This window comes from Macrobrachium nipponense, chromosome 19 (genome assembly GCF_015104395.2).
Source record: "Macrobrachium nipponense isolate FS-2020 chromosome 19, ASM1510439v2, whole genome shotgun sequence".
NCBI lineage: Eukaryota > Metazoa > Arthropoda > Malacostraca > Decapoda > Palaemonidae > Macrobrachium > Macrobrachium nipponense.
This window is the reverse complement of record NC_061088.1, coordinates 45,722,588-45,747,587: the sequence shown is the minus strand read 5'-3', so window position 1 is coordinate 45,747,587 and position 25,000 is coordinate 45,722,588. Positions and strand designations below refer to the sequence as shown.

Sequence of the window (25,000 nt, the reverse complement as noted above, 5' to 3'; positions counted from 1 at the left end):
CGTCGGCTCATGGATGCGAACCACAGAACCAAGAAATCAGGACATACAGCTAAGGGCTTTTAACTGCACGGCCATCACGAGAGGTATAAGTTAACGCCCCCTCTTACCTACAAATACCTGTTCCTGCTCAGAGGATATATATATAATATATTATAATATCATATATATCTATTATAAGTCATCTATATTAAAACTATAATATATTAAGTATATATTTATATATATATGTATATATATACATATATATACACATGCAAGAATTTTTTAATACACATCGTACATAAGTGTGGACTTTTATTACTTCAAAAATATTCCAATCACGTTATGGTGATTTTATGAGATATATACATATATATATACACACATACACACACACACATATAATATATATATATATATATATATATATATATATATATATATATATAATATATATATATACATATATATATGTGTGTGTGTGTGTGCGTGTGTATGTATATATATATATATATATATATATATATATATACATATATATATGTGTGTTGTGTGTGTGTATGTATATATATATATATATATTATATATATATATATATATACTATATATATATGTGTGTGTGTGTGCATGTATGTATATATATATATATATAATATATATGATATATATATTATATATATATATATATATAATAAAATAAATGTATCATTTTCCCTATAGGTCTTACAACCGTGTTGGACACGTCATTGGCATGACTGCAGGTGCATTATGGTGTATCGTTAACTGTGCCCCTAGTTCCTTTCATTTGCTACCGTCACCATCACCATCACCACCTGCATATGACAACTTCACAGTTGGAGCCTTTCGCTGCTTAATTTACAATAAGTTTGCAGAGAAGAAATATTTTTAAATTGGCTCTTTGACTAAGGACCTCAAAATAGCCGGATTTATCCCTGAGGTTACATAATCAAGTTCAGTAATAATCAAGTTCAGTACTGCGGCTCATGCAGTGCACAGTTTTCCGCTACAAGACAGAACAATGTAAAATCTACATAAAAAAGGAATCCCTGGATGACGTGTACTGGCGGATCACTGCTTTTCATGATCTACAACGCCACTGGGAACAGGGGAGGCAGGTGGTGTAACTAGACGAATCGTGGTTTACCTCAAGGATGTCACCAAACAACGAATGGGATGACACAACGCTGCCATCATTGCCATTAAAGCAGTTAGGTGCCTCCTGAAGAAGGTGAGTGCTTCCAGGTGCTTGGCTTCATTGAGGGCTCATGCCTGTGCTACCCAGCCAAGACAATCAAGGCGACTACCACAGGGAGATGGATGCCAAACTGTTCCAGCAGTGGTTGATGATCCAGCTTCTGACATCCTTCCCCGTGCCATCAGTACTTGTGCTGGATAGTGCACCATTCCATAGCACACTGATGGAAGATAGCAAATGACCTACATCGGCAAGCAAAAAGGGAGATCTCATCAAGTGGTTACAATACAACATATATTGATAGAATGCTAACTGTCAATAGACACCATAATAGATAGTTTAGTCACATAAACACTGTTGCATTAAATATTAAGACTTTATTGGAATAATCAAATAAATTTTACATAAATGTAACATCATTTTATTGTAATTATATTCTTCTACAATAAGTAACAGTATATTCTTTCTTTGGGATAATAATGTTTTATTTTATTATTATCTCATCAGGTGCCAAACACACTGCTACTGCTCATTTGCCAACAAAATCGGCCAAAACGAAGGTATATGTCTTCCTCCTCCTGGCGATTCACACGGACTGACCTGCAGGTCAGGTTGCAGGAAGCCATGCGTTCCACCACCCCAGAAGTGTGGACAGGAGCTGTTAGACAATCCTGTCATTTTGAGGAGGAGTACTGGAAGTTGGACAATATCCATGAGCACATGGAACCATTCATCATTGACACTGCTAGCAACTATGAGGACGATGATGATGAACTTTTCTTTAAGAGTGACGATGAAGATGTTTTGTAAATAAATTATAGGTTAACGTCATTATTTTTACGTCATTATTGTGTTCAAATCCCTTACCTGCAGTTCGATGGTTCTGGCATAGGATACTACACTTTTACTCCAATAAGGACCAGAGCTATTGAACTTAGGTACTAAATAATACTTGCGAAAATTAGGTAGGGATATAAAATATACACTTGACAACTTTCACCTTTATGCAATGATTGATAAAAAAGTATTGCCAAAAAACCGTGTTCCATCGGTTCTGAATCCCTTAGTAGGTAAATATATTAATTGATTTATTGCACACACAGAAAAATATAGATAAATAGACCCACCAACAGAATTATTTTGACTGATGCTATATGAAATGGCAACTTCAAAAGTGAACAAGACAATTTGAATTTTATGCTGCACGAGAGCATTCTTTCACGATGTAAATTCATGAAACACCCCCAAAAAATGCCTCCAGCACCTAAAAGCATAAACTCACCTCAAGAGAAGATTGAAAAAAGCACCTTTTGCTTTCCTTATCTTTTCCATTTAGGCTTTTATAATTTCTAAGTTCATACTGACTGCCCTCCCCCACTTATTGTGGCACACCTGGTTGGTTTTTTATTTGTCTTACGAGGTGTGCAGGCTACACCTTGTTGACCATTATTGCTTCCACCGCTTTTTTCAGTGACATATGGTCAGGTTCATTTATACTGTCAACGAATTTTTTAAACATAATCTACTGATGTTGATAGTATTATTATTGTTTGTTGTTCTGCTGATTTTAATTGTATGCTGTTGTTAAGTGTCTATTTATTAGTTTTGGTACTAATTTTGTTTTTAATTTTAATTCTTTCGGTAGACATTACGCTGAACCCTATGCCTGCTACTCATTACTGTAAGGAAAATTACAAAGTACTTTCCACAACTAATTGGGGACAAAAGGTGAATTTTTTTTATCTCCAGAGTTGTGCTCATAAGTAAGACTTGAAGTTTTTATCTGAGACACTTGCAGTAGTAACAAATCAAAAGTTGAGTTTGATGCCAGGGTTTGATATTTGTTTTAATATTTGGAGTTAGTTATACAATGTTTACATATTTGCCGTTTACAGCAATCCAAATATCACCCTTTCTATATATGACTGTCTCATGGAGAGGAATAGTATTGCTCAGTCATAGGATTAAAAAACTTCATTAGTTATTTGTGGAGACTGCAGTGCTAAGCACAGCAAGTGCCTTAATTCAAATTCCACAGATCAACATGGCCAGTCTACTCTTGAGTTCTGTATATCCTCAGCTAATTGAGGAACCCATACACATTTCAGGTAATAGATTGGACTTAAATTCACAGTTGTTCCAGCTATTGTCAAGCCCAGGACCTGTGAGTATGTAGGCATTTTCGATCACTGCACCATTGAGATAGAAGTATCTGTCAATCAGTATATTCCTAATGCAACAACCATTGCAAAACCGTCTGGGCGAAATCTAGAACCAATTGGGATCACATCATTTTAGATGCTATATCAGATCTAGATCCCAAGTAAGGGATGTCCCTAGAAAGGTCATCAAATTCAGGACAAATGACCAGAGATAGTATGATGATACAAACAGACCAAATTCAACACATACAGATTAAATCATTCACATGAAAATTACACAATATTTGTTGAGTCTCTATGTGCTGCATACAGAATTTACCATATAGCTGAGAGAAATTACAATAATATCCATAAAGAGTATAGTGGAAGGAATTATTCAGCCTCATCCATGGTGGACTAAACTTGCATCATCTATCAGTTGGTCAGGCTTGTCTTCAATTCCATCACTACTACCAGATGATGGTAGATTAGTCTCTGGCCCTATGGAAGAAGACTGAACTGCGTCAACAAGATTTTGAAGTTAAGCAATCAGCTGAGGATATCCCCTCTCCCTGATACTTGTCATCCTAAACTTTTTCTTGCAAAATTTGCAATTCACTCTGGGGAAGTTAAGGAAATTCTTGATAATCTTGATAGGTGGAGTGGAGAAGACCCTGCTGGTTTCTTACCTTCATTCCTTAAAAAGGTTCCTAGTGTGTTATCTTCCAAGTTTAGTAGATTCTATATATGTTTTTGCCAATGTAATATCTTTGCAGATGAGCACAGGCTCAGTAATACAGCGTCTCTTCTAAAAAGTGGCCTATCTTCATATTGCAGTAGCTGCAGGTCATCTTCTATTCTCCCTGTGCCTCCCAAAGTTGCAGAAAAATTTATTTTTAGTCATTATACTAGAATGTAGACTTTAGGGGACTGTCAGCTGATATTACTAATGCATATAAAAAGCAGCTAGGTACCGTCACATTACGATGCATTGCATCAGTTGCCTTAATGTTTTGGACAATATATATATATATATATATATATATATATATATATACATATACATATATATATATATATATATATATATATATGATATATATATATATATATATATATAATATAATGTATGTATGTATGTGTATATATATTTTATTTTAAGGTCCTTCATAAATATTTCACAAATATCTGGGTCCAAATGGTACAATCCTAGACTAAGATTCAGGTTGTTTTTTATTAGTGATTTGTATAATTGCTGATTCCAGTAAATTTCTTGAAACATATTCATTAGACCTAGCAATTACAGAGCTCTCACCCCAAATTATACAATGAAATTTTTCGCTCAGATGGATAAATAGTGCATTTGAAGTTTGGGCTGTTCTAACTGAATGCATATGCTGCTTAATACGTATACCTAAAGTTTTACTTGACTGGCTAATGTGAAAAGACGGGCAGTCCTTACAAGGAGTTTTGTAAATGATGTTGTTATTTGTTGCGGGACTATTCTTAATTAGCATACCTTTAATGGTATATTTATAAGAGAACATAACATTAATCGACTTAAATTTTGATTTTATGGTTTCAAATCCATGAAAGTAAGGTAAGCTAAGTACAATTTTAGGGGTTTCTTTTTCATTACTAAAAAACTTTTTGTGACCTTTTTGATAACATAAATCAATTATAAGAGGTGGGTAGCAGAGACAATTTCCTATCTTTTTTATGTATTCTATTTCTTGGTCAAGATATTGTGGCCTCGTAATCCGCAAAGCACGTAAGAACATGGAAGAGAAAATGGAAATTTTAATATTAAGATGGTGGCCAGAATAAAAATGTACATGTTAAATTATTTGTGGGTTTCCTATAAATACTGAATTTACATTGGAAAGATTCTCTACGTATTGTTACATCTAGGAAAGTGATGACATTGTTATTTTCAATTTCAACAGTGAATTTTATGGATGGCACTAAATTATTCAGTTTAAACAATAAATCATTTACATCGTTACCAACAGGTAAGACAACTAAGATGTCATCTACATATCCGAACCATTTTAAGGGGACAAGTGTGATATTCGGGAGGTGTTGTCTTTCAAAAAATTCCATATATAAGTTTGAAAGGATAAGTGATAAGGGGTTACCCATGGCCTTATCAAATATTTGTTGGTAATATTCTCCATTATAAGTAAATCTGCAATCACAAATACACAAATTAATCAATGAAATTATGTGACTAACGGACATAGATAATTCATACAATACAAGTTCATTACTTAAATATTCTAACACAGATTCAATAGGGACTGACAAAGATATCACTAGGGTTTAATACAAGGTTTGTTGCAAATGACGACAATCCAAAGCTTAATGCATGCAATGCATTTTCACTTATTTGTTTGCTTAATAAATTCACTACAATCACTTCTAGCATTATTGGTCCAATCATTGTTGTCGATAAGGTTGTTTAATTTTCTTTCCAGTTTTCTAATCAATGTGTCTGTGGTTCTACAAAGTTTTCCATACATTTTTTGCCTGGATGTGTGTTTCCAATCACCGGGAATCGAGTAGTTAAAATTACGTCAGACTTTCTTCAGTTCTTTAAATTTCTCCTTTTCCTCCAATTTCGCTGCACCAATGTGACTTTTAACATTAATGAAGAAAATTTATTAAAAGGATGTTGGTCGTATCTTCTTATGCAGAGTGGTAGCAAAGATTTGGGTAACACTTGTTCCGCCAGGCATCTTTTCAAGAATTTTAAGTGAATTCTGGTAGAGTGCACCACCAATAAGGACTTGGAGAAAGAGGTGACGAAGCAACTCAGCAATGGGAACAGGAAAGTAAAAGTCAACGTGGCCCTCATGATGAATAACTTGATCACGAAATATATAAAAAATTTCATATATTTATAATATATGGAATTGTTTGAAAGACAACACCTCGCGAATATCACACTTGTCCCCTTAAAATGGTTCAGATATGTAGATGACATGTTAGTAGTCTTACCTGTTGGTATCGGTGTAAATATTGTCTAAACTGAAAAATTTAGTGCCATCCATAAAATTCACGGTTGAAATTGAAAATAACAATGTCATCCCTTTCCTAGATGTATTAGTCCATAGAGAATCTTTCCAATGCAAATTCAGTAATTTAACATATGTACATTTTTATTTAGGCCACCATCTTAATACTGAAATTTCAAATTTCTCTTCCATGTTCTTACGTGCTTTGCAGATTACGAATACACAATATCTTGACCAAGAAATAGAAGGTTCTAAGACAGTTTGATACTGGACATTTTGATACCGGACATTTTGATACCGGACATTTTGTTACCGGACATTTTGTGACTAGGCTTTTTCACTACCGGACATTTCGATACCATTATATAAAGTATAAATCCAAATTATGTATCAAAAGTAAGGAGTTAAAAGTACAAATAAAAAAATATATAGAAAAAAATTTATTAATTTGTAAAACAGTACAAGTATGATTAAAGAAAAAGCAACAATATTATCAAGTTAAAAATGTTTAATGTTATGAGCAATGCCACGAAGATATTGTATTTTATTTGAGGGGTCATACCGTTCCAGTAATTTTTTATACGCTGATCGGCGTCTCTGTATTTTTTCTTTGAGGTTGCGCTGTCTCCACGATTGAGATGGGCAATTCTTATTGCACTGAGAACCTCTTCATGTTTTAAAGCAGTTATAAGGGACCAAATGTTAGGATGCACATTTGTCACTGACGTTCTTAGAGCATTATGAAATCCTTCAACATAGTTATTGTTGCGTGGCATACCATTTTCAATGCGTTCATGAATATTCCATGAATAAGGAAGGCTGGCTCGACTCTTCGCCTTCGTTGGCCACGACCCCTCACTCCTCCAATATAATTTGTTTCGAAATATGCAACAAGCTCTTGCGGGAAATCGTCGTCATCAGTTAATTCTTCGAAGCCGTCAATAACATCGTCAATGGGAAGGAAAGCAAGCGCGGGTAAACATCTCACTTTTAAACTAAAATTATCACCTTGGTGATAATGATGTTTGAAACCTAATGTTACAACTTGTTTGTAAACATTTTGTGACAGGTGAAATAGGCAACAAGAAACATCTGAATTAGGGAAAATATCTAATAAACTATTGGTGGCTGCTTTTTCAAAATCCATCATCACAGTGGCTGGTTCGACATTATGCAAGAGTTCTTTTATAGTAGTAAATAGTCTAGCATAAGTATCTTGTATCTTATTTGGCAACAAGGCGAGCATTCTCGGAACACTAATGCCGTTCTCTTGAATATGTAAAGTTTACAGTTGATAATAAATGATTGGGCTACACTTAAAAGTTCCATCTACGGCCCAATTTTTGGCTCTTTTGATGTCACTCATTCCCGAGTCATTACCAAATATTAAAATTCTTTCAGTATCATGTTCTCCACTGTCAAATTGTAGCCACTTCAAACCATTTTCAAGGTAACAATACTGATCAGGAATCAAATAACCATGCCGTACCTGAGGTATAGGCGGTACATTTTCTTCTATTTGTCTCCAACGCCTGTTACTACGACTCAGCTAATTCTGAAATAGCACAAACATTCAGATTTTGGGTTTCTTTACATATTATAGTACGAGGAGCATCTTGTGTTTAACCAGACATTATTTTCATTTGATGATGTGCTAATTTTGATTCCACTCTTGCTGCTGTAGCACTGTGATTATGCTCACCTACAGTCTTAACGATTTTGTTGTCACTATCACCAACATAGGTGTGTACGCGGGCTTTACACATCCTATTTTCGCACTGCCAATACTGCTTTGAACCATCTTTATTAGTTTTGTGTTTATCATATATATAGTTTAGATCATCCACTAATTTTTTTCCATTTTTTGTTGAAGCAATTAGACGAGCCATGGGTGATACAATAAGAATATCTATATTTATCGTTGATAGCTGAGCGTAAGTAGTTGACCCTTTGGTTGTAGACTGAGAGTGATAAAAAAACTGAGAATATTAAGGTTCCGACCAATGTTTACTATAAATAGCAGGGGTTTGAAAAAAAAAAATTAAAACAACAAATTTCAAGAAAAGTGTGGCAATTATATAAACAACCAATTATAAGAAACTCTTATCTTCGCGCACACACATAGGGGTATCGAAATGTCCGGTGGTAAAAAATCCTAGTCACAAAATGTCCGGTAACGAAATGTCCGGTATCAAAATGTCCGGTATCAAAATGTCCGGTATCAATATGTCCAGTATCAAACTGTCCGGTCACCAAATAGAATACATAAAAGAGATAAGAAATGATCTCTGGTACCCACCTCAAATAACTGATTTTTGTTATCAAAAAGCTCACAAAAAGTTTTATAGTGTTGTTAGTAATGAAAAAGAAACCCCTAAAAATGTTAATGCTGTGTTCTATTATAACAATACCATTAAAGGCATGCTAATTAAGAATAGTTCCATAACAACTAACATCCTTTACAAAATTCCTTGTAAGGACTGGACAATCTTTTTACCTCGGCCAGTCAAGTAAAAATTTAAGTGTACGTATTAAGCAGCATATGTATTCAGTTAGAACAGCCCAGACTTTAAATGCACTATTTATCCATCTGAGCGAAAAATCTCATTGTATAATTTGGGGCAAGAGCTCTGTAATTGCTAGGTCTTGTGTGAATATGTTTCAAGAAATTTACTGGAATCAGCAATTATACAAATCACTAATAAAAAACAACCTAAATCTTAGTCTGGGATTGTACCATTTGGACCCATATACTTGTAAAATGTTTATGAAGGACCTTAAAATAAATTAATTAGCTACTATTTAAGTATTCCCACAGGTTTTCAGTTATTATAAAAAAAAAAATTCTCTCTCTCTTATGCTCGCTATATTTATATCCTATGTTCGTTTCTCACTCATTGTTTGAACAATTTTGTAAATTTCATGTTACTAATACAAAATGAATTATTTTTCGAATAAAACTGCCTTGACCAGGCACCGTTCCTAAACCCTTAATCTAATTTTCGTGAATGCACTAAATCTGTATTGCCCGGTTGTATATGCCTCCTTATTTCAAAAATGTATTGTTTTCTGACTAAATTATCTGTGACCACGTGTGAGTGTCTGCCTTTAAAGTCTCAAATCTAGCCCACGGGCGTTTTTCGTTTCTTTAAAGTGAATTGGACCTTATGCTAATCTTGTAATGTCAGTTTGTATACTAAACCTACTTGCACTGTATTTCTGCTCTGTTCTGATCAGTTGTGCCTCAAGAAAAGGTCGTGTAGACCGAAAGATCTCGCCATTTCTCGGCTTTTAATTTTTCCTCTGATGCATTACCTTTATTTATACATAGCATCATGTTTTATATATTTCATGATCAAGTTATTCATATATATATATATATATATATATATATATACATATATATATATGAATAACTTGATCATGAAATATATGAAACGTGATGCTATGTATAAATAAAGGTAATGCATCGGAGGAAAAATCAAAAGACGAGAAATGGCAAGATCTTTCGGTCTACACGACCTTTTCTTGAGGAACAACTGATCAGAACAGAGCAGAAATACAGTAAAACAAGGCTTAGTATGCAAACTGACATTACAAGATTAACATAAGGTCCAATTCACTTTTCCTCCAAATGTGCCTAAGAGGACCTCAATGTAATAAAAGGAAAAGCTAATTCAGCAAAATTTTCAAGATTCCCTCCATGGAAGTAGCCCTCTGTGAAATATTGTAAATGGTTTTCTGGTTGCAAGGCAGATTGTTCAGATGATATCATTAAACAGAAATTCCTTCGCCATGCGGAAAAGCATGATAACTCGAGGCAAATCTTTATATATATATATATATATATATATATATATATATATATATATATAATATATATATATATATATATATATACAGAGAGAGAGAGAGAGAGAGAGAGAGAGAGAGAGAGAGAGAGAGAGAGAGAGAGAGATTTGCCTCGATATATAATATAAGTATATTTATATAGTTATCTATATATATATACGAGATATATACCCAACTTGGTGTTATATATATGTATATATGTATAGGTATAATTTCTATTATATATATATTATAAGGTATGATATAATATCATATATTATTTATAATATATATAATTATTCTTATAACATTATATAGTATATGTATATAAATATATAATATTATGATATATATATAGACATATACTATATATATATAATAGTATTATATATATGTATATTATATATGTATATATAATTATATTATAATTCTATATATATTATATAGATATAGATATATATATTATTATATATATATTATATCGATATACATACATACATCTTATCTTAAAATATAGATTATATAATATAATATATATATATCTCTATGTATTATATATAATAATTATTATATAATATAGAAATATATATATATGTATACATAAATCTATATATATAATATCTCTATAGATTCGAGATCTCTTATATACATATTATATATACATAATATATATACATATATAAATTATCTATATATCTATATATATATATAATATATACATATAATATATATAAATAATAATATATATGTTATATATTATATAATATATCTATATACTCTATATAATATATATAGTAATATTAGATATATATATATATCTATAAAGATTTGCCTCGAGCTATCTTGCTTTTTCAGCATGGCAAAGGAATTATATATATTTATTTATTTATATAATATATATATATATATATATATACATATACCTATATATATATATATATATATATGATACATATACAAAATATATATATATATATATATATATATATATGTAAAGATTTGCCTCAAGTTATCATGCTTTTCAGCATGGCAAAGGAATTTCTATTTAAAAATATCGTCTGAAAAATCTACCTTGCAACCAGAAAACCATTTACAATACTTCAAAGAGTGCAACTTCCATGAAGGGAATCTTGAAAATTTTGCTGTAATTACTTTTCCTTTTATTACATTGAGCTCCTCTAAGGCACATTTTACCCTGTATCCAAAAGGCTTTGGTTATGACGCATATCTTTCATGAATACAAAAATTGCCTTTAAAAACAGTATTGTAGGCTAAGGACTCAGGAGTTCTCTGTATGCGGTACCAATATTTCAACAGGGCAAATTTCCTTATCAAATCTAGCAGCAGTTCACCTGCATCCACTAATAAACTAGATATTGGGGAGGATCTAAAGGCTCCTGTTGCAGTTCTAGTTCCCCCACGGTGAACTGCATTCAAAGTATCTAATCTTCTTGTAGTTGCTGATGAGTAGATTTCTGACCCATATGCCAATTGCTTTATAAACATCTAACAAGTGCTTTCTATCAGCTCCCCTTTGTATGACTTAAGACTTTTAACACATCTAAGGCCTTCATGCATTTGACTTTGAGGCTCCTGGGATGAGCTTCCCATGTTAACCTGCTATCAAAGATGAGGGCTAAAAACTTTGTTTCTTGTACACATGTGAGTCTCTGTCCATTTAAAAACAGATCTGGGTATGGATGAACGCCTCTGATACGGAATAAATGCATAACAACAGTTTTAGCAGAGGAAAATTTAAAACATTACTCAGCTACCCAACTGTTAACTTTATTTATTACCAACTGAAGTTTTCGCTCTGCAACAGACCTTTTAGATGTAGCACAGGAAATAGATAAATCATCAACGAACACATTACATCTTTTGGAATTTTTTAGGCTATCCCATTTATGGCTAAGGCAGAGTGACACCTAACACACTTCTCTGTGGTACTCCTTCCTCTTGTTCTTTCAAATTAGATAAAGTACTGCCAACTCTGACTAAAATAACGGTAAAAAAAAAACTTTAATAACAAAAAGTGGTAGTTCACCACGCAGACCAATTTCATGCAAGACTTTCATAATTCCATGCCTCCAGGTAGTATCATAGGCCTTCCCTAGGTCAAAGAAAACCGCCAAATAATGCTGCTTGGAAGCACATGCCTGACAAATTGCATTCTCCAAACGTATCAGTACATCTGTGCAAGAGTGCATACGGGGAAAGCCACACTGAGATGATGATATAATCTTCTTTGATTCTAAAAATCATACCAACCTAAAATTTACCATTTTTTCATAAGTTTACATAAACAGGATGTTAAAGCTATTGGTCTATAGCTTGCAGGGACAGATAAATCTTTCCCATGCTTGACAAATGGTAAAAAGGGTAATCATTCTCCTTGAAAATTCTATTAATAATACTTAGAATGGAAAATTTAGTTTCATTTGAGGTATTCTTGATCATTTCATATAAAATTTCATCAGGTCCAGGTGCAGTGTGTGTACTGTTATTAAGAGCAAATAAAAATTCCTCCATGGTAAAAGGCATATTATATGATTCAGATTTAAAAGAAGTAAAATCAAATGTTTCCGACTCTGCTAACACCCTCTCCCTGTAGAATGGCGAATTTTCATCCCTGCTGAATATCATTGCAAAATGTTCAGCAAAAACATTGCTTACAGCTTTTGAGTCGGGTATAAAGTCACCATTGACTTTTAAAACAGGGAGGGGACTAGGATTGTACTTTCCTGCTATTTTCTTAATAACTGTCCAGATCTTGGTCATAGGTGTTTTCCAGGTAATCGTTGACATAAAAAGTACCCATGATTCTCGTCTCGCATGTTTTATTTGCCATCTGAATTTGGCTCGAGCCTTTTTAAAGGAGATCAAGTAGCATTCACATCGATGTCTTCTGTACCTAGTAAAAGCTGCTCTCATGGCTATATGTCTTATTTTGCATTGAACATTCCACCACGGAACAGGCTTCCGATGCAATTTTCCACTGGTCTTTGGGATTGCTTTTTCTGCTGCAAACATAAAAATCATTGTTAAATAGAACACTGCATCTAGTTCAACATGACTAAGTTCTTGGAACGTGGACAATTTAAAAGATCACAAAAATCTTAGGCCACTCCAACCCTTTCATCTTCACTTACCCGAATACACTGGGGAAATCATTAATTAACATCCAGCAGTTTGTAAAAACGTAGGAATTATGAAATCCCCTGTAGGGACTGTGATGTCATACTATGGATATACAGGTAAATCTCTCTCGGAGCGATTAACTCAACATAAACTCTCAGTTAGATATACACAAAATAGTTCAGCAATTTCCATCATATAAATAACATGGTTTGGAACTCATCCCGAATTTTATACAAGAGCAGCTGTTGATACAAATGTCTAATAGTGCAATCTTCCCTGATAAAAAAACAAGATATTAGGATCAACTTTTCCAGTGCAGCCTGGGACTCTGACTATATAGATAATGTCTTCCTTAAGGCAACGATGAGGAGGATTCAGACACTTAACAGAACCTATGACGGCTTAGCAACAAACCCAGACATCACCTACCTAAGGGCATATCTCCCACTATATATTTCACCAATGTAACATCTTCAGTCATAAATACATACATACATACATACATACATACATACTACATACATACATACATACATATATATATGTGTATATATATATATATATTATATATATATATATATATATATATATTACACATATAATATATATATATATATATATATATATATATATAATATATATATATATATATATATATATATATAAATATCTACAAATGGCCTACAAAGGACCTTCAATATCTAATTTGCTCTACCTCGGTGTGGTCTAAGGCTTCACTGTGCGTCCTGAATTTATTGGTTCAATGGTTTACGCTCGTCAGCCGATGAATATCTTACCGACTAAAAAATTCCCCTTCGTTTAACATATAAGAAAATATACTAATTCCGAGGTAGCGCGAATCAGATATTAAAGGACATTTGTAGCACAATGCATATATATGAATCACGGGAATGTGATACGACTCATATAATGGCTACGTGCGGACAAATGCACTACAACGTTACCAAGGTTGAGGTGGGTTGATGCCGACTCCAAAAAAACGAACACCTCAGTGCGACAGGTACTTGCAGTTAAGAGGCGGCGTAAACTTAGTATATCCTCTTGCGGTGGTGGTGTGGTCTAAGGCTTCACTGCGCGGCTTGAATTTGTTGGTTCGATGGTTCATGCCTGTCAGTCGACGAATTTATATATATACAGTGGTACCTCGAGAGATACAAAATTAATCAGTTCCGAGGCGCCCTTCGTATCATGAGTTTTTCGTATCTTGGACCGCATTTTACATGTAAAATGGCTAATCCGTTCCAAGCCCTCCAAAAACACCCCAGTAAATTTCATAATAAAGCTAAATTGACCTATAAACAATGAAATACTACAACAATTTAGACCATTCAATACCTAACTTAATAATGCACTGCTAATTACCTTTAAATAAAGTGTATTAATGTACATGGTATACAAGAAGTACTGTACGTATGTAGTAAAATGTGGAAGCTTACCTTTCGAGCGAGGCTATCTCCAAAAGTGGCGACAGAGGAGTAGGACAAACGGCAGATACGCACCTATATACGTACACTTAACTTTATGAAACACATAAAAAAATGTAAGGAAAACATACATAAACTAAAATTTACGAAACATTAACAAAACTGTAACACTTAACTTTACAAAAATCTAAAATTAAAATTTTTTTGTTTTTTTTATATTTTAAAATTTTTTTTTTACTTTTTTATACTTTATGTACTTTTTTTCTTTTCTCTTTTTACAAAATTTCAACTTCATCACCACTTTCAACTTTCTGTTTTTTAGTATCACTTGGTTCTTCCTTTTTGCTTACTCCTGCTAATACTAAAGGCCTCTTTAAAAAATAACTATCCAAGTAAGATTGCTTCTGCCTACTTTTCACAATGTTCCTGAAACGACTCAGGCAAATGTCATCGAACTGCGCAAGCATACGACCTGTGTGAGCCTTTTCGGGGTGTCTTTTTACTATAAATAATTGCACTTTATGAAAAGCAGCCGTTGTCATAGGGTTGTCCTCCTCCTCCTCGCCGCTGCTAGAGAACTCCTCTTGAACAACGTTATGTTGCATGGCCTCCAACTCCTTCAGGTCATCCGTCGTAAGCTCCTCTTGGTGCTCCTCGAGAACTTCGTTGATGTCGTCCTCATCGACGACCAGCCCCATGGACTTGCCGAGTGAAATGATCTCGTCAAGATCTGGTTGCAAAACAGTTTAAGGATCGTCAACTGTTTCTGAATCTGCAGCACCAGCTTCGCCCACGTCGAATCCATTGAAGTCTCGGGCAGATACGGCATCAGGCCAGAGTTTCCTCCACAAGGAATTCAAGGTTCGCCTCGAAACCTCCTGCTAGAGAACTCCTCTTGAACAACGTTATGTTGCATGGCCTCCAACTCCTTCAGGTCATCCGTCGTAAGCTCCTCTTGGTGCTCCTCGAGAACTTCGTTGATGTCGTCCTCGTCGACGACCAGCCCCATGGACTTGCCGAGTGCAACGATCTCGTCAAGATCTGGTTGCAAAACAGTTTAAGGATCGTCAACTGTTTCTGAATCTGCAGCACCAGCTTCGCCCACGTCGAATCCATTGAAGTCTCGGGCAGATACGGCATCAGGCCAGAGTTTCCTCCACAAGGAATTCAAGGTTCGCCTCGAAACCTCCTGCCAAGCTTGGTCAATGAGTCAGATGCATATCACAACAACAAAATGCTTCTTCCAAAATTCACACAAGGTGAGGTTTGAGGTGTCAGTGATGTCGAAACATCTCTTGAAAAGATGTTTCGTATACAGCTTCTTAAAGTTCGATATCACTTGCTGGTCCATGGGCTGGAGGAGAAGGGTGGTGTTAGGCGTAAGATAAAGAACCTTGATGAAGGAATACTCCACTAGGATATCTTCCTCGAGGCCAGGAGGGTGGGCAGGGGCATTGTCCAACACCAGCAGACATTTCAGAGGGAGGCGCTTCTCTTCCAAGAATTTCTTCACTGTCGGGCCGAAACACAGATATACCCACTCCGTGAACAAAAGCCTCATTACCCAGGCTTTTGCATTAGCCCTCCACATCACTGGAAGCTTCTCCTTAAGCACTTTGTGGGCCTTGAAGGCTCGAGGAGTCTCGGAATGATAGACCAGTAGGGGCTTCACCTTGCAATCCCCACTGGCATTGGAACAAAGTGCGAGCGTAAGCCTGTCTTTCATAGGCTTATGCCCGGGTAGCTTCTTCTCTTCCTCCGTGATGTACGTCTGACGAGGCATTTTTTTCCAAAAAAAAGGCCAGTCTCATCACAGTTAAAGACTTGCTAAGAACTGTAGCCTTCCTCGGTCATCATCTCGTCAAACGTCTTTTAAAAGGCTTCGGCTGCTTTCGTGTCCGAGCTGGCAGACTCCCCATGCCACACCACCGAATGGATGCCAGTCCGTTTATGGAATTTTTCAAACCACCCATGCAAAGCCTTGAACTCTGGGGTTGGCGTTGATGTCCCTTCTCCATCGTCTTCGGCCTGGGCAATCAAACCGCCGAAAATAGCGCTGGCCTTGTGGGAGATTGCCGTCTCTGTTATTGTATCGCCAGCGATTTTTTTGTCTTTTATCCAGACAAAAAGAAGCCTTTCCATCTCGTCGTGCACGTGGGTCCTCTTGCTGGACAAAATAGTGACGCCCTTGGAAGGTGTAGCTGCTTTGATGACATCCTTCTGCTTAAGGATGTTGCCTATTGTCGACAGATTTCGGCCGTATTCCTTGGCGATCACACTCAATTGCATACCAGCTTCATACTTCTTGGTAATCTCCATCTTTGTCTCCAAAGAGAGCATCCTCTTCTTTCCATGAATTTCAACTTTCTTGGGACCCATGACTACTATATACTGTACGTAATTTATGTATAAGTAGAGTAAAGTTCTCACACAACACGATAAAGTACATATACTGCAACGAAATTACTAACGAATTTACATTAATAAACGAAATCGTTAGAACGAACAAATACCGAGTGGCCAAGGCACGCTGCTATGTAGTAGATGCATGATGGTAAGGATGCTGACCAATAGGAGAGAAGGATCTTATGGCGGTGACTAGCATCAGGAACCAATGGGAGAGCAGGAGGATGGTGGCAAGTCTACTCAGTTAGCGGCGCGGGAGTTTCAAAATTGTTATCGGTGGTCCGGGCGAATCTCGGACTTTACAGCAACAACCTTTCATATCATGAAAAATTTTTGTATGTAGAACCGTAAAATTTTTCGTGTAAGCTTTCGTATCTCGAGTTTTTCGTAAGTTGAGCCTTTTGTATCTCGAGGTAGCACTGTGTATATATATATATATATATATATATACATATATATAATATATATATACGACATATATATATATATATATATATATATATATATAAATATATATATATATATTATATATATATATATATATATATGACAGCAAGTGGTATCTGTTTTGCTGTATACGTGAGTAAGAAAGGACCTTACTCTAGGGCAACCTGTACCCTTCTTCTTCTTCTTCTTCTTCCTAGCTTAAACCCATTTTTATGTGGGGTCGCCATTGCGAATGAGTCGTCTCCATCGATTTCTGTCCTGTGCCTCGTTCTCATTTATACCTTTCAATTCCATATCTTCCCCTACACAATCACGCCATCTCTTTCTTGGTCTTCCCTTCTTCCTTCTACCCCGCACTTCCATCGTATGTCTTCCAACATGACGTTCCTCCCTTCGTAACAGGTGTCCATACCATCGAAGCCTTCCTTCCTGTATTTTCTTCGATATTTCAGCTACCTTTGTCGATCCTCTTATATACTCATTTCTAATCCTATCTTCCCTTGTTACTCCCGACATCCATCTCAACATTCTCATTTCTGCTGCATCCATCTTCTTCTCCTCCGTTTTCCTCATACTTGCTGTTTCTGTTCCATATAACATTGCTGGTCTGACCACCGTCCTATGGAACTTTCCTTTCAATTTAAGAGGGACCTTCTTGTCGCAGAGGACCCCTGATGCAGACCTCCAGTTATTCCATCCTGCCTGAATTCGGTGTCTCACCTCTTGGTCCATGCTTCCACTATCCTCTAATACGGACCCTAAGGTTGCCCTAGAGTAAGGTCCTTTCCTACTCACGACTGGCTAATTCTAAAACAAAATCCTGAGTCACTCGCTAATGTACATTATGGCAGGCGAGCTAAATAGCATTGTTTAAAGGAAATTGAAATTAATAACGTTCTTTCGTGTGTTTCTTCTTTAATAATTGTGGTATTGATTTTTCTTGTAACTCGGCCTAACCATTTTCGTCATTCTGAAGAGGGTTTTATTTTAGCACTCAAAATTGTAGGCCTATGTGTTTTGCGTATACAGCATTACCCGAGAACACAAAGGTAGGGTTACACAGACAAACCCCCCCCCCCAGATTAAATTGTCAACTCTGTTGCAGGTGCTGATAACGACTATTCCCTCCATGTATGTTATGTCTGAAGGTTGCTTTAACTGGTAGAGCATGTGAATGGTTGGTGCTCTTTGTGATTTTTTTGTTATTCTAGTTTTAGGTGCAGCACACCAGAGGTTTGCGTTTTTGTCCTATGTACCTGGGGGTGCATCCAGCCCCAGGTTTAAGTTTTAGTACTATGTACCATGGGGTGCATCCAGCCCAGTTTTGTTTTTGTAGTAAATTACTTTTATCAATTTCTTTTGTAGGTATCAAAATACTTGTTCCACATTCACTACAATGTTTAAGAACAGTGGAACGTGTGTTAATGTACTTTCTTATTCTTCTGTTTACTTTGCACGCATAAATAAATGAGTGTTCCAGGGTATATTTACGAAAAGCAATAAGAGTATAAAGACAAAAATCACAGACAACAAAAACAGTGAAAATGGCAAAGAAAAAATTAAGTGATGAGGAATTAGAGTAGACGATGAATGTCACAGGTGCCTTGTCACATTTGGATGATGACACTGATAATGAAGGACTTACACACACAAATTTTGATGATGCAGAAGCGCCGGCTAGTGATGATGAGATAGAGGATCAGTTAGAAATAGAAGCATTACATGCATTACATGATAGTGACTGACAAAGATTATATCCCAATACTGAAATAATAAATTTATATATATATATATTATATATAATATATATGTGTGTGTGTGTGTATATATATATATATTAATATATATATATATATATATATATATTAGATGTCATAATATATCATCACACATCCTCAATACACACACTATACTTCATCTAGTAAGCGTTCAGAGAAGTATAGAGTTATTAGAGAAAATGAAGTGAAATTATCGTAATATTTTGTGCTGAAAATATGCCCCTTCTTTGTCTGTGTCCATCACAGTGCACTTTGGTGCCAGACGGCTGAGGGCTCAGTATGCGACAGCCAGAAGACACAGGAAACCCTGGAAGGATGCTGTTTATTTATCGTTCCTGTACTCCGAATTGGAATTTTTTTCTTAAATTTTGTCAAAAAAAAAACTTAAAAATAAGTATTTTTCACTTATTTGTATTTACACTAAGAAGAATTAAGTTAGAAAAGTAGGTTTCATGGTCAACGGGAAGAGGAAGGGGTGCACTTTCTATGGAAGGTTTCAAAAATAGAATATTTTGAGTATTAACATTTTTTTCATTGATCCAAAAACGGGGTTAGTCAAACCCCACGTTTGTGGGTTTGTGTTCTAGGGTTAAAAACAAGACTATTTCTTTATATTTTGTTTATTTATCATAATCAGAATTAAAAAAATGTAAAATACATTTTTGGCTAGGACTAATGGTCCCTGCCTGATCTGTAAAAGGCGGAGAATTCTATAATATACCGTATGATTTTCTTTATAAGTATTTGTGTGGTATTCGATTTTTACAACCAATAATGTGCTGTTTTACAGCCCTTATGCTAAATATATAAGTGATCATTTCAGTGTTGAATGGCCCAATTCTGAAACAATATGGCTGAGGACTGAATTAGTCATTCTCGGAGAGAAAAATGCTTACACTCTCATAATGAGGTAAAACAGAAATCCAAAAATGTATTTCCTTACGTATATCATTATTATCCGTAATGGGTGGTAGATGGTATTGATAGTGAGCAAGTTGTTGAAATGTAACATTTAAAAAATTCCATTTAGTCGAAAAATATCAATAAATGCTTTAGAATATAATTAAGGAACATCATAATTTAAAGAGAAGTCAATATAATCTTTCGAACAAAATGAAAGAAAAGCAACAGTAAATTATGATTATCTCATATAATTAGTAAAAGTGCGGTTTCTAGCCAGTTTCAGTTTATGAATGTTATTCACATCCTGATATTTAGTGTAGCTCCCAAAAGCAACGATCACTCCGTTCACACAATCGTTACCAGTTTCGATTAATTCTGGGGATATGTGACTCGCATTAAAAAAAAATAAATAAATAAATAAACAATAGTTCCTATTTCCTTCTCTGGTATACCTGAAATCTCCTTCATATTTATAAAAATACTCTGTAAGTTTGACGTTTGTTATATTAAAAAGAAAATTGGCACATGTAAGATTTATAAGTTACCGTACAACAACACCAGTCTCTTCAAAATTCGATGTACCAGGTGTGCCAACCGAACCGCACACTTCAAAACATTTCACCAACCTTCGGTCAAGCGAAATGTATTTATATTAATTTAAGTTGTGTATTATATAATATTTTTTTACATTATATTTCATATGGTAACTTGAAATAACGGTTTTTCTTTAACAGAGAGATCTTTAAACAAATGATAACCTGATAACATTAGATAAGCTAAACTCTACTCACGTATTTGCATGAAATACAACCTTTATACAAATGATAATCTGTTGACACGGTTGGTAGGTCTGTTCCTATCTAAACATAATAAAATATTTTATAATGATTCGGACAAAATACTTAAAAGCCTGCAAAAGCCAAGTTTTTTCCTGCAGTTTCATTTCTAACTTGTGATAATAGATTCCAATTTTCATATTATAAAAAAATTCTCAAACTAATTATTGTATGGAAAATATATGAAAAAAAAAACGATCCGAACGATATATTTCGTAAAGTGATGCAATATATAAAGGCGTAAATATACCTGCAGTGCTCATTTAGATTTAACATGCTTTGCAAGAGAACCTTGACAAGGTTTGGAATGCAGAATAATTCAAATACGTTTTAGTGCTGCTCTCGATTTAGTAAATCACTGGGCACTTATTTGTAAACTTCAGAATCTTCGAGTGAGCTGATATATTTTAGGTTTACTTCAAGATTTACTATTGTGTCTGGAGTTCCACAGGGTAGCGTTCTCATTCCACTGTTATTTTTAGTGCATACAAGTGATACGGCTGTTGCCTTCGAGAGCAATATTGTTCAGTATCCCGGTGATGAAACACTTTGTGTAGTAAAGCCACCGCTTCTGAAAAATGAAGCTGTCCTTAGTCTCAATCGTGACATGGATGGTGTAGTCGGAGGGGTATGAGGCTGAACTAGCAAAATGAAAACATTATTGATTAGCAGGTCAATCATTTTTGTCTCCTAACATTAGGAGTTACGACTTGGACCATCCACGGATGACCTCTTGTTTGGCACTTTTTCATAAGTTGTATTTTAACAAATGTTTCACATTCACAACTGATCCCTTATTCCCTTTCCCTGCCGAGAGCAACCAGAAGTCCTTTATTCCTCAAACCGTTGGCTGCAGAGTGGTCTGTCTCCTTTTGGGATGTCATATCATTGCAACTTCATCATCCCAAGCGAAGATTCAGTGCATTACTGCCCTAATACAAGTCTCCTTGTATTTTAATGACTTACTTAAGTTTTATCTATTCATTTATTAATTTGCTCATTCATTTATTTATTTTTTTTAATTTAACAAATAAATAAAACATAACAGCATCCTATGCATAAAATACTGGTTTTTAAAGACAAATCTGATCTGACCCGCTTTCAATTATAAAGTTACATGAAGATTACATTATGTAGATAGATATATAAGAATTGGGAGAGAGAGAGAGAGAGAGAGAGAGAGAGAGAGAGAGAGAGAGAGAGAGAGAGAGAGAGAGAGAGAGAGAGAGAACGTTACTGTTCACTTTTAATAGTCATTTTCCTTAAGGTTTCCTGTATTACAGAGGTAAAAAAAAAATTGTCATAAGAAATACTGAACAACTTACGGTACACACGAATTCATAAAACAAATGAAGGGGCTCACCGGTCTAAAAGAATACAGATCCGAGTAAACGTTAAGGCAGAAACCCTAAAAACATACTGCAAAAGTAAAAATACAAAAGTTAAGTTACCATCCCAAAAACAACATTCGCTATGCGTGTGTGTTAGGCTTCTCGGTCAATTATTGTCCATTTTTACACTGATTCCCTCTCTTCCACGAGGGAAAACTAGGCTGTTTTAATATATCTTAGAGAGATATAGCACCTACCCCTCAAATATTTCGTTCATCTCTTATCGGAAGATCAGATGGAAGATTTTACGAGTCTAATAAACTGTAGTGATGATCAACTTGCTTTTATCTAGCTTACAAAATCCAAGCCCATTACCTACGATAAGATATGAATTACGATATCATTTCACATAACATTACATTCAAAGCAAGCGCGCCTCGCGAGAGAGAGAGAGAGAGAGAGAGAGAGAGAGAGAGAGAGAGAGAGAGAGAGAGAGAGAGAGAATCTGCAGGTTGAATTTAGTGCGTTAAAGGTCCGTGTCCTCTTGATATTACGACATAGACCCACTTCACTGATAAATCTAGATAAAAGAAAGCCCTTGAATATTTTTGGGGAGACCAAAGTACTTTGTGGGTACTCCCAACTGCTCCGATATTTATTTATTTTTTTTTTTTCGCGTATATCTCTAATTATTTCTTTGGTCTTGTACCATGGCAAATATCTGGAATGCTTTTCAGTTCATTTAGATGTTTCAATTGTGTTTCTGGAATATACACAGATGCTGAAATTGTCTCTCGCATGCTCCTCTATCATAAAGATATCTAAAAATTAATCAAAATAATTAAAGAATTTCCTTTACAACCAGTATTATGATTCGAATAACTCGAGACAGTTTTGTATTAAAAGCTTTAGTTAAACTTGAGTTCTTTATCCTAACTAATTAAAACTAAACCAATGACGCAGAATGCCTAACATTAGTCAAGCAAGGTAATATAATCGGCTTCTTTCCTCCAAAATCATGTATGGTGTCACTCATGGATAGGAAAACTTCAAGCCATTGCCTTGCTATTCCTTACTTAGCCCTAACATATGGTTACTACCTCCTTGTCCTATCTTTACTGACTGAAACCCAATACAGAAACCTAACTCAAACGTGTGTCATTAACTGTTTCACAAAACAGAAATTCAAATTATCTTAACAGAACGTGCCTATATCATACATTCCTCACCTGGGATTCAAGCTCAGCATCAGTAGTGTAAAAAAAAAAAAACCTTGGGCTAGCAATCTCATCCCTAAAGACTCTATCCTTTAGACATCATTCCTTCAGGTAATGACGTATGTTAATATTCATGCAGTCGTGATATATGCACACTAAAAACAAAGAAGGGAATTGTTCTCCATCACTAAAGAAGCTCGTTTATTCCATTTGTTAAAAACTATGAGGTTGGTTCATTCATTTAAAAAAATACAAAGGAAACCAGAAAATTTTAAATTACAGTTTGCAGCAACCTTGCAGAGTAGCTAAAGTCAGTCATTTATCAAATATATATCATTAGCAAGAATAATGATACATGTATGAGAATAATATTCCTGACAGGAAAGGACAATTCTGAAAGCCCAGAGAAGAGGATCCAAGAGCATCTGTGGTGAACATCCGTTGCTGTAGTAACTAGCTACTAGTCATTGACCACCCTCACTACCACAATCTTAATAATAAATAATTGTACTCTATGCTTCCTGTGTATGAGCTGAACTTTACATTGGTGACCCGTGAAGTGACCATGGTAGGCAAGCTCAGTTCCCACCCATGCCCTACCTATCAACAACCAGCCACTCAGCTCTCAGTTGTCTTTCACTCTGTAGACAAAGTAAGGTCTCATTTAACCTTGACAATTAACACAGCCTCTATCTGTGAGACCAAAATACAATGACAATGGTAACAAGTAAATGCTGGGCACAGATGGCCATACTTACCATGACAAAAAGGACACCCCATTTAGCTGTACTGTGCATCTATCATCACAAATTCTGAAAAGCTGCTGGGAACTGCAACCCCTATTGCCGCTAGAGAAAACATGACCAGGGTACCCCCAAAGAACTAAGGATGGCTGCCACAACACCTCCAGATGGCCACTCCACCACATGTTACATTGCTGACAGCACCTTCAACAAGAGATTCCTTTCGGATGCAGGTGCCTTTAGGTTGATGATAACATCAATCATTGACTGCCAGGGACTGCCTAACACCTCATTGTAACTTTTAGCCACAAACTGCAGCCCCATGGCAATCTGTAACCACATAAAAAAAACTTTATCCCTCGACTGATGAGAACGAAGTACAGGTGCAAATTTATCATCGCCAACCACCCCTACTTTATATCAACTCTCTCACGCACTACAAGATGCTTGTGGACCTCACCCACCATTATCTAATATTCATACGCACTTTCCAAATGACATAGCTCTCAATATGGCCCAAACAACTACCCTTCTTGTTATTACGAACAAATAAGTATACCATCTGCTG

At 35.3% G+C, this 25,000-nt stretch overlaps 1 protein-coding gene and 1 long non-coding RNA gene across 3 annotated transcripts in view; one reads left to right on the top strand and one right to left on the bottom strand.

Annotated features, from left to right (window-relative positions):
* The window catches only part of LOC135212872 (uncharacterized), a 1,987-nt gene extending 5 nt beyond the window's left edge, over positions 1-1,982 (top strand). The window contains exons 1-3 of the long non-coding RNA XR_010314006.1: positions 1-83; positions 701-1,229; positions 1,704-1,982. The exon at positions 1-83 is cut by the window's left edge and continues 5 nt beyond it. This is a non-coding gene — a long non-coding RNA (uncharacterized LOC135212872). The remainder of the gene's footprint in view (positions 84-700; positions 1,230-1,703) is intronic.
* LOC135216810 (uncharacterized) overlaps positions 1-25,000 on the bottom strand; it is a 490,710-nt gene that overhangs the window by 215,123 nt on the left and 250,587 nt on the right. The gene's annotated exons all lie outside the window — the stretch shown is intronic.